Source organism: Bombina bombina, chromosome 5 (assembly GCF_027579735.1).
Source record: "Bombina bombina isolate aBomBom1 chromosome 5, aBomBom1.pri, whole genome shotgun sequence".
Lineage (NCBI taxonomy): Eukaryota > Metazoa > Chordata > Amphibia > Anura > Bombinatoridae > Bombina > Bombina bombina.
In genome coordinates, this window is record NC_069503.1 from 310395651 (window position 1) to 310411501 (window position 15851).

Consider the following 15851-nt stretch of genomic DNA (forward strand, 5'->3'; position numbering starts at 1 on the left):
CAGTCTGCAGGCCAGGTATAAAGCATAAGGGGTCTATTTGAGGTCTTGCTACATTTTATATAATTGATGAGAAATTAAAAAAACAACTATCCAGTGAATTTGCAGTGCCCTTGTCAGTTAAACCTGAAATCCCCTTCTTCTAACACAGACACTTAATCTAGTGTCTCATTCCTAACTGACTGTACACATAGGGTTTCAGCTGTACACTACAGCATGCAATGATGTCACTCCAACACAGAACATTCAAAATGATCTCATTTACTTTTGAAAAGCAATAAAAAAAAACAACAAAAAAACCCATCTCACTATAAACAGAACAATGATTCTCAAGAGCCACCTATGCACGTCAACAGAAAGATGCTAATAAGAGTCTTTATGTAAATTACTAAAAGGGGTTAGTAATCCACATAAAAAAAAACTTTCCTATTGTTTTTAAGTATTTAGATGGGGACTTTCATTCACTATAGGGAACTTGCCACTTTCCTGGTGCTAGTAAAATAACCTCTTTTCTGTTTGCTAATATGAGTCTACATTACATCTCAGATTGCCCAATTTTTAACATGCAAGAAGAAAAATCTTTTAACCCGAGACAGAACAAATAAATAACACAGCAGTAAAGCCAGGAAGGTACTTTAAAGTTTTAAAATGGACGTTCCTTGTTTCTGTCCATCAGCCTTGAAGTAGGAACTAATCTTGTTGGTGCATTATCTTCTGCTCTGAATGAACTAATATTAGCATTTACAGAGTTATTCATGCAGATTTGGTGCATTTCAAATATCATCGAGTGGTAACAAAAAGGCCTCATCTATAGTACCTTAAATGTACAGTCTAGTCAAAATTGAACTTTCATTATTCAGATAGGACATGCAATTTTAATCAACTTTCCAATTTACTTTTATTATCAAATTTGCTTTTTTCTCTTGGTATTCTTAGTTGAAACTAAACCTAGGTAGGCTCATATGCTAATTTCTAAGCCCTTGAGGTCTGCCTCTAATCACATGCTTTTTAAATTGCTTTTCACAACAAAAGACTTGATAGTTCACGTGGGCCATATTGATAACACTGTGTTCAGGCATAGAAAGTTATTTAAGTTTTAGCACAACACAATGCTAAATGCAAGTCAATAGATAATAAATAGTCACAGTCATGTGATCAGGGGGCTGTCAGAAGGTTCTTAGATACAAGGTAATCACAGAAGTAAAAAGTATATTAATATAACTGTGTTGCTTATGCAAAACTGGGGAATGGGTAATAAAGGGATTATGTATCTTAAAACAATAACAATTCTATTGTAGACTGTCCCTTTGATGCAAGACATTATTGTGGAATTAACACTATTACTTCCTACAATCCTGTGAAACAACTGGATACAGCCTTTTGTAATATGCAGATATTCTAGATCAAAGCAAGTGATATTCACGCAGAAAAGAATTGCTTTGTTTTCTCTTATGAATTTGTACAAGTAGTTAGGAGACTTTGGCGGTAGCCGTCAAAACCAGCGTTAGAGGCTCCTAACGCTGGTTTTGGCCGCCCGCTGGTATTTGGAGTCAGTGATTAAAGGGTCTAACGCTCACTTTTCAGCCGCGACTTTTCCATACCGCAGATCCCCCTACGCCATTTGCGTAGCCTATCTTTTCAATGGGATCTTTCTAACGCTGGTATTTAGAGTCGTTTCTGAAGTGAGCGTTAGAGCTCTAACGACAAAATTCCAGCCGCCTGAAAATAGCAGGAGTTAAGAGCTTTCTGGCTAACGCCGGTTCATAAAGCTCTTAACTACTGTACCCTAAAGTACACTAACACCCATAAACTACCTATGTACCCCTAAACCGAGGTCCCCCCACATCGCCGCCACTCTATTCAAATTTTTAACCCCTAATCTGCCGACCGCCACCTACGTTATACTTATGTACCCCTAATCTGCTGCCCCTAACCCCGCCGACCCCTATATTATATTTCTTAACCCCTAACTTGCCCCCCACAACGTCGCCGCAAGCTACTTAAAATAATTAACCCCTAATCTTCCGACCGCAAATCGCCGCCACCTACGTTATCCCTATGTACCCCTAATCTGCTACCCCTAACATCGCCGACCCCTATATTATATTTATTAACCCCTAATCTGCCCCCCTCAACGTCGCCGACACCTGCCTACACTTATTAACCCCTAATCTGCCGAGCGGACCTGAGCGCTACTATAATAAAGTTATGAACCCCTAACCCGCCTCACTAACCCTATCATAAATAGTATTAACCCCTAATCTGCCCTCCCTAACATCGCCGACACCTAACTTCAATTATTAACCCCTAATCTGCCGACCGGAGCTCACCGCTATTCTAATAAATGTATTAACCCCTAAAGCTAAGTCTAACCCTAACACTAACACCCCCCTAAGTTAAATATAATTTTTATCTAACGAAATAAATTAACTCTTATTAAATAAATGATTCCTATTTAAAGCTAAATACTTACCTGTAAAATACATCCTAATATAGCTACAATATAAATTATAATTATATTGTAGCTATTTTAGGATTAATATTTATTTTACAGGTAACTTTGTAATTATTTTAACCAGGTACAATAGCTATTAAATAGTTAAGAACTATTTAATAGTTACCTAGTTAAAATAATAACAAAATTACCTGTAAAATAAGTCCTAACCTAAGATATAATTAAACCTAACACTACCCTATCAATAAAATAATTAAATAAACTACCTACAATTAACCTAACACTACACTATCAATAAATTAAATACAATTCCTACAAATAAATACAATTAAATAAACTAGCTAAAGTACAAAAAATAAAAAAGATCTAAGTTACAGAAAATAAAAAAATATTTACAAACATAATAAAAATATTACAACAATTTTAAACTAATTACACCTACTCTAAGCCCCCTAATAAAATAACAAAGCCCCCCAAAATAAAAAATTCCCTACCCTATTCTAAAGTAAAAAAGTTACAAGCTCTTTTACCTTACCAGCCCTGAACAGGGCCCTTTGCGGGGCATGCCCCAAGAATTTCAGCTCTTTTGCCTGTAAAAGAATAAATACAATACCCCCCCCCCCCAACATTACAACCCACCACCCACATACCCCTAATCTAACCCAAACCCCCCTTAAATAAACCTAACACTAAGCCCCTGAAGATCTTCCTACCTTGTCTTCACCATACCAGGTTCACCGATCCGTCCTGAAGAGCTCCTCCGATGTCCTGATCCAAGCAAAAGCGGGGGCTGAAGAGGTCCATGATCCGGTCAAAGTCTTCATCCAAGCGGGGCAGAAGAGGATCTTCCATCCGATTGAAGTCATCATCCAGGCGGCATCTTCTATGGTCTTCCATCCGGAGCGAAGCGGCAGGATCCTGAAGACCTCCAGCGCGGAACATCCATCCGGACCGACGACTGAACGACGAATGACTGTTCCTTTAAGGGACGTCATCCAAGATGGCGTCCCTCGAATTCCGATTGGCTGATAGGATTCTATCAGCCAATCGGAATTAAGGTATGAATTTTCTGATTGGCTGATGGAATCAGCCAATCAGAATCAAGTTCAATCCGATTGGCTGATCCAATCAGCCAATCAGATTGAGCTCGCATTCTATTGGCTGTTCCGATCAGCCAATAGAATGCGAGCTCAATCTGATTGGCTGATTGGATCAGCCAATCGGATTGAACTTGATTCTGATTGGCTGATTCCATCAGCCAATCAGAAAATTCATACCTTAATTCCGATTGGCTGATAGAATCCTATCAGCCAATCGGAATTCGAGGGACGCCATCTTGGATGACGTCCCTTAAAGGAACAGTCATTCGTCGTTCAGTCGTCGGTCCGGATGGATGTTCCGCGCTGGAGGTCTTCAGGATCCTGCCGCTTCGCTCCGGATGGAAGACCATAGAAGATGCCGCCTGGATGATGACTTCAATCGGATGGAAGATCCTCTTCTGCCCCGCTTGGATGAAGACTTTGACCGGATCATGGACCTCTTCAGCCCCCGCTTGGGCTTGGATCAGGACATCGGAGGAGCTCTTCAGGACGGATCGGTGAACCTGGTATGGTGAAGACAAGGTAGGAAGATCTTCAGGGGCTTAGTGTTAGGTTTATTTAAGGGGGGTTTGGGTTAGATTAGGGGTATGTGGGTGGTGGGTTGTAATGTTGGGGGGGGGGTATTGTATTTATTCTTTTACAGGCAAAAGAGCTGAAATTCTTGGGGCATGCCCTGCAAAGGGCCCTGTTCAGGGCTGGTAAGGTAAAAGAGCTTGTAACTTTTTTAATTTAGAATAGGGTAGGGAATTTTTTATTTTGGGGGGCTTTGTTATTTTATTAGGGGGCTTAGAGTAGGTGTAATTAGTTTAAAATTGTTGTAATATTTTTATTATGTTTGTAAATATTTTTTTATTTTCTGTAACTTAGATCTTTTTTATTTTTTGTACTTTAGCTAGTTTATTTAATTGTATTTATTTGTAGGAATTGTATTTAATTAATTTATTGATAGTGTAGTGTTAGGTTAATTGTAGGTAGTTTATTTAATTATTTTATTGATAGGGTAGTGTTAGGTTTAATTATATCTTAGGTTAGGACTTATTTTACAGGTAATTTTGTTATTATTTTAACTAGGTAACTATTAAATAGTTCTTAACTATTTAATAGCTATTGTACCTGGTTAAAATAATTACAAAGTTACCTGTAAAATAAATATTAATCCTAAAATAGCTATAATATAATTATAATTTATATTGTAGCTATATTAGGATGTATTTTACAGGTAAGTATTTAGCTTTAAATAGGAATCATTTATTTAATAAGAGTTAATTTATTTCGTTAAATAAAAATTATATTTAACTTAGGGGGGTGTTAGTGTTAGGGTTAGACTTAGCTTTAGGGGTTAATACATTTATTAGAATAGCGGTGAGCTCCGGTCGGCAGATTAGGGGTTAATAATTGAAGTTAGGTGTCGGCGATGTTAGGGAGGGCAGATTAGGGGTTAATACTATTTATGATAGGGTTAGTGAGGCGGATTAGGGGTTAATAACTTTATTATAGTAGCGCTCAGGTCCGCTCGGCAGATTAGGGGTTAATAAGTGTAGGCAGGTGTCGGCGACGTTGAGGGGGGCAGATTAGGGGTTAATAAATATAATATAGGGGTCGGCGATGTTAGGGCAGCAGATTAGGGGTACATAGGGATAACGTAGGTTGCGGCGGTTTACGGAGCGGCAGATTAGGGGTTAATAATAATATGCAGGGGTCAGCGATAGCGGGAGCGGCAGATTAGGGGTTAATAAGTGTAAGGTTAGGGGTGTTTAGACTCGGGGTACATGTTAGAGTGTTAGGTGCAGACGTAGGAAGTGTTTCCCCATAGGAAACAATGGGGCTGCGTTAGGAGCTGAACGCTGCTTTTTTGCAGGTGTTAGGTTTTTTTTTCAGCTCAAACAGCCCCATTGTTTCCTATGGGGGAATCGTGCACGAGCACGTTTTTGAGGCCGGCCGCGTCCGTAAGCAACTCTGGTATCGAGAGTTGCATTTGCGGTAAAAATGCTCTACGCTCCTTTTTTGGAGCCTAACCCAGCATTTGATTAAACTCTCGATACCAGAGTTAAATTTATGGTGCGGCCAGAAAAAAGCCAGCGGAGCGTTAGCAGCCCTTTTACCGCCGAACTCCAAATCTAGGCCTTAATTTTTTAAAATAAATTTGAGTATAAAGGTCTAAATATGTTTGTTTTTTTTAGTAAATAGGTATGTGTCCAGTAACAGGGCACAAGAATCTGAATTTCTTTCTATAGAAGAGGAATAGAGTAACAGGTCATAAAAAAACATAATTTATGTAAGAACTTACCTGATAAATTTCTTTCTTTCATATTAGCAAGAGTCCATGAGCTAGTGACGTATGGGATATACATTCCTACCAGGAGGGGCAAAGTTTCCCAAACCTCAAAATGCCTATAAATACACCCCTCACCACACCCACAAATCAGTTTAACGAATAGCCAAGAAGTGGGGTGATAAGAAAAAAGTGCAAAAGCATATAAAATAAGGAATTGGAATAATTGTGCTTTATACAAAAAAATCATAACCACCTCAAAAAAGGGTGGGCCTCATGGACTCTTGCTAATATGAAAGAAATGAATTTATCAGGTAAGTTCTTACATAAATTATGTTTTCTTTCATGTAATTAGCAAGAGTCCATGAGCTAGTGACGTATGGGATAATGAATACCCAAGATGTGGATCTTCCACGCAACAGTCACTAGAGAGGGAGGGATAAAATAAAGACAGCCAATTCCGCTGAAAAATAATCCACACCCCAAAATAAAGTTTAAATCTTATAATGAAAAAAACTGAAATTATAAGCAGAAGAATCAAACTGAAACAGCTGCCTGATTTGTGGGTGTGGTGAGGGGTGTATTTATAGGCATTTTGAGGTTTGGGAAACTTTGCCCCTCCTGGTAGGAATGTATATCCCATACGTCACTAGCTCATGGACTCTTGCTAATTACATGAAAGAAATACCCAATACATATGCAAAAGCAAAGCAGTGGAACAACAGCTTTACTATGTAGTGTACCTGAGCTGGCACTTCAAAAATAAAAAAATTCTAAATTTTGTTAAAGAGTTTATAAATAAATGCTAGTGTACACAATGAGCATAAAATATGTATAGTCACGAATATAGGCTCAGATCACTGACAGATACCCTCCACTTACTCTAAGTTATAACACAGTGAATTCACTGCATTTTTACTAAGATTATATGTTACTCCATATGTCTCTATACACTCCAGACTCGAGCTCCAATTTAAGTTAATGTTAAAGTTAGTATGTTAGATCAACATTTTTATGCTCTAGAGCCTGGTTTCTCAACAGCCGGGCCGTGGCCCAGTACCGGGCCGTGATAACCCTGCTGGTGGGCCCCGACCTGTCATGTGGGAGACTGCACACTCTTACCCCACTGCACACCAGGGGCAGACTGAGACCAATCAAGGCCCGAGGAACACTGTCTCGCACTGACCAAAAACAGAATTTATGTTTACCTGATAAATTACTTTCTCCAACGGTGTGTCCGGTCCACGGCGTCATCCTTACTTGTGGGATATTCTCTTCCCCAACAGGAAATGGCAAAGAGCCCAGCAAAGCTGGTCACATGATCCCTCCTAGGCTCCGCTTTCCCCAGTCATTCGACCGACGTAAAGGAGGAATATTTGCATAGGAGAAACCATATGATACCGTGGTGACTGTAGTTAAAGAAAATAAATTATCAGACCTGATTAAAAAAACCAGGGCGGGCCGTGGACCGGACACACCGTTGGAGAAAGTAATTTATCAGGTAAACATAAATTCTGTTTTCTCCAACATAGGTGTGTCCGGTCCACGGCGTCATCCTTACTTGTGGGAACCAATACCAAAGCTTTAGGACACGGATGAAGGGAGGGAGCAAATCAGGTCACCTAGATGGAAGGCACCACGGCTTGCAAAACCTTTCTCCCAAAAATAGCCTCAGAAGAAGCAAAAGTATCAAACTTGTAAAATTTAGTAAAAGTGTGCAGTGAAGACCAAGTCGCTGCCTTACATATCTGATCAACAGAAGCCTCGTTCTTGAAGGCCCCTGTGGAAGCCACAGCCCTAGTGGAATGAGCTGTGATTCTTTCAGGAGGCTGCCGTCCGGCAGTCTCGTAAGCCAATCTGATGATGCTTTTAATCCAAAAAGAGAGAGAGGTAGAAGTTGCTTTTTGACCTCTCCTTTTACCAGAATAAACAACAAACAAGGAAGATGTTTGTCTAAAATCCTTTGTAGCATCTAAATAGAATTTTAGAGCCCGAACTACATCCAAATTGTGCAACAAACGTTCCTTCTTTGAAACTGGATTCGGACACAAAGAAGGCACGACTATCTCCTGGTTAATGTTTTTGTTAGAAACAACTTTCGGAAGAAAACCAGGTTTAGTACGCAGAACCACCTTATCTGCATGGAACACCAGATAAGGAGGAGAACACTGCAGAGCAGATAATTCTGAAACTCTTCTAGCAGAAGAAATTGCAACCAAAAACAAAACTTTCCAAGATAATAACTTAATATCAACGGAATGTAAGGGTTCAAACGGAACCCCCTGAAGAACTGAAAGAACTAAATTGAGACTCCAAGGAGGAGTCAAAGGTTTGTAAACAGGCTTGATTCTAACCAGAGCCTGAACAAAGGCTTGAACATCTGGCACAGCTGCCAGCTTTTTGTGAAGTAACACAGACAAGGCAGAAATCTGTCCTTTCAAAGAACTTGCAGATAATCCTTTCTCCAAACCTTCTTGAAGAAAGGATAGAATCTTAGGAATTTTTATCTTGTCCCAAGGGAATCCTTTAGATTCACACCAATAGATATATTTTTTCCATATTTTGTGGTAGATTTTTCTAGTTACAGGCTTTCTGGCCTGAACAAGAGTATCAATGACAGAATCTGAGAACCCTCGCTTTGATAAGATCAAGCGTTCAATCTCCAAGCAGTCAGTTGGAGTGAGACCAGATTCGGATGTTCGAACGGACCTTGAACAAGAAGGTCTCGTCTCAAAGGTAGCTTCCATGGTGGAGCCGATGACATATTCACCAGGTCTGCATACCAAGTCCTGCGTGGCCACGCAGGAGCTATCAAGATCACCGATGCCCTCTCCTGATTGATCCTGGCTACCAGCCTGGGGATGAGAGGAAACGGCGGGAATGCATAAGCTAGTTTGAAGGTCCAAGGTGCTACTAGTGCATCTACTAGAGTCGCCTTGGGATCCCTGGATCTGGACCCGTAGCAAGGAACCTTGAAGTTCTGACGAGAGGCCATCAGATCCATGTCTGGAATGCCCCACAGTTGAGTGATTTGGGCAAAGATTTCCGGATGGAGTTCCCACTCCCCCGGATGAAATGTCTGACGACTCAGAAAATCCGCTTCCCAGTTTTCCACTCCTGGAATGTGGATTGCAGACAAGTGGCAGGAGTGAGTCTCCGCCCATTGAATGATTTTGGTCACTTCTTCCATCGCCAGGGAACTCCTTGTTCCCCCCTGATGGTTGATGTACGCAACAGTCGTCATGTTGTCTGATTGAAACCGTATGAACTTGGTCTTTGCTAGCTGAGGCCAAGCCTTGAGAGCATTGAGAATCGCTCTCAGTTCCAGAATATTTATCGGGAGAGTAGATTCTTCCCGAGACCAAAGACCCTGCGCTTTCAGGGGTCCCCAGACCGCGCCCCAGCCCACTAGACTGGCGTCGGTCGTGACAATGACCCACTCTGGTCTGCGGAAGCTCATTCCCTGTGACAGGTTGTCCAGGGACAGCCACCAACTGAGTGAATCTCTGGTCCTCTGATCTACTTGTATCGTCGGAGACAAGTCTGTATAGTCCCCATTCCACTGACTGAGCATGCACAGTTGTAATGGTCTTAGATGAATTCGCGCAAAAGGGACTATGTCCATTGCCGCTACCATCAAACCTATTACTTCCATGCACTGCGCTATGGAAGGAAGAGGAACAGAATGAAGTATTTGACAAGAGTTTAGAAGTTTTGATTTTCTGGCCTCTGTCAGAAAAATCCTCATTTCTAAGGAGTCTATTATTGTTCCCAAGAAGGGAACCCTTGTTGACGGAGATAGAGAACTTTTTTTCTACGTTCACTTTCCACCCGTGAGATCTGAGAAAGGCCAGGACAATGTCCGTGTGGGCCTTTGCTTGTGGAAGTGACGACGCTTGAATCAGAATGTCGTCCAAGTAAGGTACTACTGCAATGCCCCTTGGTCTTAGCACCGCTAGAAGGGACCCTAGTACCTTTGTGAAAATTCTTGGAGCAGTGGCTAATCCGAACGGAAGTGCCACAAACTGGTAATGCTTGTCCAGGAATGCGAACCTTAGGAACCGATGATGTTCCTTGTGGATAGGAATATGTAGATACGCATCCTTTAAATCCACCGTGGTCATGAATTGACCTTCCTGGATGGAAGGAAGAATTGTTCGAATGGTTTCCATTTTGAACGATGGAACCTTGAGAAACTTGTTTAGGATCTTGAGATCTAAGATTGGTCTGAATGTTCCCTCTTTTTTGGGAACTACGAACAGATTGGAGTAGAACCCCATCCCTTGTTCTCCTAATGGAACAGGATGAATCACTCCCGTTTTTAACAGGACTTCTACACAATGTAAGAATGCCTGTCTTTTTATGTGGTCTGAAGACAATTGAGACCTGTGGAACCTCCCCCTTGGGGGAAGCCCCTTGAATTCCAGAAGATAACCTTGGGAGACTATTTCTAGCGCCCAAGGATCCAGAACATCTCTTGCCCAAGCCTGAGCGAAGAGAGAGAGTCTGCCCCCCACCAGATCCGGTCCCGGATCGGGGGCCAACATCTCATGCTGTCTTGGTAGCAGTGGCAGGTTTCTTGGCCTGCTTTCCTTTGTTCCAGCCTTGCATTGGCCTCCAGGCTGGCTTGGCTTGAGAAGTATTACCCTCTTGCTTAGAGGACGTAGCACTTGGGGCTGGTCCGTTTCTGCGAAAGGGACGAAAATTAGGTTTATTTTTGGTCTTGAAAGACCTATCCTGAGGAAGGGCGTGGCCCTTGCCCCCAGTGATATCAGAAATAATCTCTTTCAAGTCAGGGCCAAACAGCGTTTTCCCCTTGAAAGGAATGTTAAGCAATTTGTTCTTGGAAGACGCATCCGCTGACCAAGATTTTAGCCAAAGCGCTCTGCGCGCCACAATAGCAAAACCAGAATTTTTCGCCGCTAACCTAGCCAATTGCAAAGTGGCGTCTAGGGTGAAAGAATTAGCCAATTTGAGAGCATGAATTCTGTCCATAATCTACTCATAAGAAGAATTATTATTGAGCGCCTTTTCTAGTTCATCGAACCAGAAACACGCTGCTGTAGTGACAGGAACAATGCATGAAATTGGTTGTAGAAGGTAACCTTGCTGAACAAACATCTTTTTAAGCAAACCCTCTAATTTTTTATCCATAGGATCTTTGAAAGCACAACTATCTTCTATGGGTATAGTGGTGCGTTTGTTTAGAGTAGAAACCGCCCCCCTCGACCTTGGGGACTGTCTGCCATAAGTCCTTTCTGGGGTCGACCATAGGAAACAATTTCTTAAATATGGGGGGAGGGACGAAAGGTATACCGGGCCTTTCCCATTCTTTATTTACAATGTCCGCCACCCGCTTGGGTATAGGAAAAGCTTCGGGGGGCCCCGGGACCTCTAAGAACTTGTCCATTTTACATAATTTCTCTGGAATGACCAAATTCTCACAATCATCCCGAGTAGATAACACCTCCTTAAGCAGAGCGCGGAGATGTTCCAATTTAAATTTAAATGTAATCACATCAGGTTCTGCTTGTTGAGAAATTTTCCCTGAATCTGAAATTTCTCCCTCAGACAAAACCTCCCTGGCCCCCTCAGACTGGTGTAGGGGCACTTCAGAACCAATATCATCAGCGTCCTCATGCTCTTCAGTATTTTCTAAAACAGAGCAGTCGCGCTTTCGCTGATAAGTGGGCATTTTGGCTAAAATGTTTTTGATAGAATTATCCATTACAGCCGTTAATTGTTGCATAGTAAGGAGTATTGGCGCACTAGATGTACTAGGGGCCTCCTGTGTGGGCAAGACTGGTGTAGACGAAGGAGGGGATGATGCAGTACCATGCTTACTCCCCTCACTTGAGGAATCATCTTGGGCATCATTTTCTCTAAATTTTGTGTCACATAAATCACATCTATTTAAATGAGAAGGAACCTTGGCTTCCCCACATTCAGAACACAGTCTATCTGGTAGTTCAGACATGTTAAACAGGCATAAACTTGATAAAGTACAAAAAACGTTTTAAAATAAACCGTTACTGTCACTTTAAATTTTAAACTGAACACACTTTATTACTGCAATTGTGAAAAAGTATGAAGGAATTGTTCAAAAAAAATTTCACCACAGTGTCTTAAAGCCTTAAAAGTATTGCACACCAAATTTGGAAGCTTTAACCCTTAAAATAACGGGACCGGGGCCGTTTTTATATTTAACCCCTTTACAGTCCCTGGTATCTGCCCTGTACAACGGCAAAGAGAATGACTGGGGAAGGCGGAGCCTAGGAGGGATCATGTGACCAGCTTTGCTGGGCTCTTTGCCATTTCCTGTTGGGGAAGAGAATATCCCACAAGTAAGGATGACGCCGTGGACCGGACACACCTATGTTGGAGAAATGTATTACATTTTATGCAAATGAACATGGTAGCCTCCCTGCCCTGCCCCCAACAAGCCCCTCAACCTCCAGAGCCAGGACCCACAACATTAAGGTCCAGAGAAAGGGCACCCAAACTCCAGGGCCAGACCCCACACTCCATGGCCCTCGCAGCGACAGACCCCCGCCAGGGCCCCCACTAAACCCGCACTTTTTTTGCTTAGTTACTGATAGGGCAACTGAAAACTCCAGCTTAAGGAATGCACCAGGATCCGTGGAGATGCCATATGTGGGCCCCCCTACTTGCTGGTATCTCGGCCCAGGTCCTATTTGCCTGACTGATCAGCCCGCCCCTGCTGCTCACTTTATATATGTGTGTATATATATATATATATATATATATATATATATATATAACTACCGGGCCCTGGACATGTATAGCTGAAAATGACCGGGCCTTGAGGTCACTTTGGTTGAGAACCACTGCTCTAGAGGCAGTGTGAAATTTGTTTAGGTTTACCTTAGAAAATACTGTTTACTTTTGTAAGTACAATGTCAATATTATACTAATACTTCTTATTTGCAGGAAATGTCAAATTTTATACATTGACTTGCACTGATTTCACAGGGTTAACTTTTTAGAACTAATAACTCTATCTTCGGCACTTCCATGACAGAAATATTGTTGCCCTATGTTTCAATATACGTCAATGACGAATGATAAGACACCCTTACTAAATGCGTAATTAACTTGAGGTCCTAGAGCTGTGTGTACTTCCCATTTTCTTTCATTTGTCAGAGACACCCGGTTTGTTATATAGCCCGCAAGTCACATTATAAACAGCCAGGATTTGTGCGGTCTGTGCACTGACACAGCTCCTGGAATAATCCATCACAGATATCTTCCCCTCCAATACCCATATCAGTTTATTTTTAGTACTTACCCTTTCATACACGTTTTATACCAATATCCTATCCAGTTCTCTCTGACACACTTATTTATCTTTTTAAAAGTTTCTAGTCCATAACGAACATGACAACACACCACGGAGTAGGTACACTACATATAGCAACTCAAAATGTGAAAGGCTTCCTATCAGCCGAAAAACGATCTATAGCTTACTATGATTTTTATAAAAAACATATTGTCATGACTCAGGAAACTCACTTCAAAAAACATAAAAAAACCTACACTTTCCACGCAATACCCCCTTTGAACGTTTGCAAAAATACACAATTAAAGAGGGTAGAATCTTGATCCTGGTTGGTTGTTACACTGGCAAACATTTATGCTCCAAATAAACCCACCCCCTACTTTTTCAGATCCCTGGTTAACAAACCAGGGACCTTAACTTTCCTATGAACCCGATACTAGACACTTCTACTGTGAAATCATACCTCCGTAATAATTTGCTGATGAATAACTGTGCAGCTCTCCAATCTATTAATTTATTTGATACCTGGAGGACAGTTCATACAACTAAGAAGGATTACACCTTTTTCTCCCACCTACAACATTCATATTCTAGGCTGGACTATATTCTCTGTAATCAGGCACTTTTATCAAATCTCATTCACTCTAAAATATCTCACACATCCTGGTCTGACCATAGTATGGTCACCACCAAGTTTAATTGGTCCAACAAATCTCGAAACAAATTCAACTGGAGACTTAATGACTCCATCCTCACAAACCAAGAAAGTAGATGAAATTAAAAAAAATTCAGATGAATATTTCCTCATAAATAACCCTGAGGACACGTCTGCCGCAAATAACTGGGAGGCATATAAATGCTACATACATGGTGTACTAATAAAACATAACACTAAGCAACGGAAACTCAGATCTGCCCAGTTTACCTCATTAACAGATGATCTAGCCACACAAGAAGCTATCCATAAATCAGACCCAATATCCACCCAAAAACTCTCTAAATTAACAGAAGCAAGAGACAATCTTAACACATTTTTCATACAAAACGCACACATGAGAGCCCTAACTACCAAATCAAAATTTTTCGTAGAGAGCAATAAGGCAGGACGTCTACTTGCTAGGTCACTTAAAAAACAAACATATACCACATTCATTAGATCTCTCACACAAGTTTCAGGTGAGTCTATCACTAAAAATGAAGATATAGCAGATTCCTTTGTTTCCTATTATTCTAAACTATACAATCTAAATAACACCACAAATCTGGATAAAATTAATAAAATAGAAACATACTTAGCAACATTGGAAACTCCTTCTATTACAGATGAAGACAGACAATTATTAGACTCCCCTATAACATTACAAGAAATTAAAACCACAATAAATGCACTCCCTAATGGTAATTCCCCTGGCCCTTATGGCCTCACAGCAAAATTCTACCAGCTCCTCCAGAACCAAATAAGCCCGCAGCTTCATACACTCTTTACCAGTGTTGATCAAGGTATTGTCTTTCCCCAACCCCTACTAGAAGCCCTAATTACTGTCATCCCAAAACCAGATAAAGCAAAAGACCAAGTAGGCAATTATAGACCAATATTGCTAATAAACATTGATATAAAGATTTACGCTAAAATACTCGCAAACCAATTGAATGTAATCTTACCAAAAATAATCCATCCGGATCAAAGTAGGATTCATTAGGGGCCGAGAGGCAAAAGACTATACTATAAGATTACTGCACTCCTTGCAAAATGCCCACGATAATCACACTCCCCTAGTCCTACTCTCCACTGATGCGGAAAAGGCCTTCGACAGGGTGGACTGGCAGTTTATGTGGAAAACCCTGTCAAAATTTGGCTATTCTGATAATTTCATCACCAAAATCCAAGCCTTATACTATGAACCCAGAGCTAAAGTTAGAATAAATAATAACACCTCACAATCATTCCTCATTTCTAACAGTGGAAATTCTAGCAATACAGATCAGAAACAACCCAGATATACAAAGCATACAATATGACATTACTCAAAAATGCCTCCTGTTTGCGGATGATGTGATCCTCACTTTACAATCTCCAACTACCACGTTACTTGCATTAATTGAGACCCTAGAAAACTATAAACAAGTCTCTAATTTTTCCATTAATATGGGAAAATCTGGGCTAATACCAATTAACTTGTCATCACAGGATATGGAAGCTATAACACAGCATACGAAATTCACTATTACAGATAAATTTAAATACCTAGGATTGATAATCCCAAAAAATGTTCACAATCTATTCTCTGACAACTTTACCTCTCTCCAATTGAACGTTAAAAATCTGTTAGAACTTGGCATAAGCAAAGACATTTGTCCTGGTTGGGTAGAATCAATACGGTAAAAATGATGATAGTGACTAAGTATTTTCCAAACACTACCGATGGCCCTGCCCAACGCTTATCTCAGGACACAACAAAGACTGATAAATTCATTCATCTGGTCCTATAAACGACCTAGAGTAGCCCAACACACCTTGTATCTTAGCAAAGAGGATGGAGGACTTAATGTTCCTAATATAACTAACTACTATAGAGCAGCACATTTATCAAGAATAATCTCATGGAATCACTCTCCCCCTACTACCATGTAGGTACAGATTGAAAGCCACCTGTCCCAAGTCAAACATATGAGAGATATAGCCTGGCTACCAAAAAACTCTAGACCCCATACTTTACAGCGCAATCG

The 15851-nt window shown here is 40.9% G+C and overlaps 1 protein-coding gene across 1 annotated transcript in view; it reads right to left on the reverse strand.

The window, feature by feature from the left end:
* The window catches only part of ICA1 (islet cell autoantigen 1), a 469392-nt gene that overhangs the window by 206383 nt on the left and 247158 nt on the right, over window positions 1-15851 (reverse strand).